Source organism: Dermacentor andersoni, chromosome 5 (assembly GCF_023375885.2).
Source record: "Dermacentor andersoni chromosome 5, qqDerAnde1_hic_scaffold, whole genome shotgun sequence".
In the NCBI taxonomy this organism is placed as follows: Eukaryota; Metazoa; Arthropoda; class Arachnida; order Ixodida; family Ixodidae; genus Dermacentor; species Dermacentor andersoni.
In genome coordinates, this window is record NC_092818.1 from 100,532,687 (window position 1) to 100,534,638 (window position 1,952).

Genomic DNA, 1,952 nt, shown 5'->3' on the forward strand with positions numbered 1-1,952 from the left:
ACAAAATGATACTTTGTTTACAGGCAGTTATATATGCACTATAAGTAGTTGGTGTCTGTATTTTATATGCCCAATAATGCAAACATTCCAGCATATTTATATATCATATTTTATTAGTTTACCCAACATATAGCTACAATTGAAGGATAGTGCTATTGGCTGCTCACTTCCTTTATTTGTTTAATAATATTTATGCAGTAATCATCTTTCAGTTTTTAACACTCAAACATTAAGAGAAAATTTAAGTAATTTTTTTTTTACCAACATTCAGTTTAACTGAAAACGTGTTCGGCTTTGTAAACCCCGTATCATAGCTTGCAAGTAAGGCTTTATCAGCAATGAAAGAACTGCTTATGGGCCTCGTTCAAAATTGTGTTTTTATACTGGAAATCAGAGACCACGTAGGAGTTTGTGCATACTGCAGCGAATTTGTGAGCTCTGCTTGATAATTGTATACTGAATTGAAAAGTGATAATGCAACTGGCTTTAGCGGTCTACGCACGCAAGAGCACGCACAGCATACTATATGGCATTGATACCTTCAGTAAACAGCGTGCGCACAATTTACTGGTGAAAATGAAATTGCGCTAGATCATTGGCAAATTTTGCACCATTAAATCCCCTCAAATACTCGTGCGTTCTTTGAAGGCTTCCCGGACGTGTATTTCCAACTGCTTGTAGGTACAGCTGGGCGCGGCACTTGCGGAGACGACGGACGTTTGCGCGCATGCGCGAGTAAGAGCGGGTGCGAGAGGAAATGTGGGGAGTTTTGCTCCTTGAAAATACGACTCTGCCTAGGTACTACGGAGGAGTTTCTTGGCGCGCGCTGCATGCGCTTGTCCCTAGGCGTGCTGGCAGAAGTCGCGGGGCGCTGTAGCGCTGAACTTACCACCGCAAGTTGGCGGCTCGAGGCGATAATATTTATTCGATCATGTTTTTACTAATGAAAACAACGTGTCATTATTTCGCATTATTGGCGGTGCTTCCAGGACACCAAAGCGGCAACGGGGACATAAGATCGGGAGTATAAGATCGGCTGCCCGCTGTCGCGGACAGCTAATTTTTTATGCGAACACCCCCTGGCACGCTTCGGCCTCTGCGGCCCCAACCCACGGGTCGCCCTGGTTCCATCTTTGATCTCCCCGCTACCGCTTGGGTGCCCCGCGCAGATCCTGCGCCGCCTCCGTTTGCCGGTTACATGCATGCCCTCCTGGAGCAGTGCTTGTAAAAAATCCGATCTATCGCCGCGACGAAAAAAGCGACCCGCGACTTATACAACACCAGTCAGAACATTGTCTCTTCAGACACAGCGATCACCAAGCGGCGTCCGCGCCCACTGCCTCACCGCGCGGGCAGCCAGCGGCGGTGCGTATAAACCAACCGCACTCCGCAATGCCGGCATGTCTAGGGGACAAACGAATACAATAAACCTCCTCCGTAGTGCCTAGGCTGAGTCATATATTCAAGGAGCAAAAGCCCCCAGATTTTCTCTCTCGCGCCCGCTCTTCCTCGCGCCTGCGCAGAAACGTCGAGCTCCGTCAAAAGTGCTACGCCCCGCCGTACCTACTAGCAATTCTAAAAACGCTTTCCGGATGCTACCGACACGCAAGCTCTCTGCGATGTCGCCCATATGTGGCCCACTCGCTGTCCAGTAATCCCAGGCCATGGCACGCTCGAAATGCCTTGTCAAACGATCGACGCTCGGCAGAGAGCCTTCAAGATCGGAGTAGCAGCCAGTAGCAGCAGCAGCGTGTAGTAACAGCACAGAAAACAATCTACTTTATAATAGCTGTAAAAACCACTCAAAGCAAACGGCCCCAAACACGCGGCGTTTCTGTGGTTTCTGTGACAACGTAACGGACGTTTGTTTGTCGTTTTTGTCATAGAATAAAGAACAAACTTTTTTTTTTTTTGTCGTGCGACGCCAGCGACATCTCCGGAAGTACCGGAAG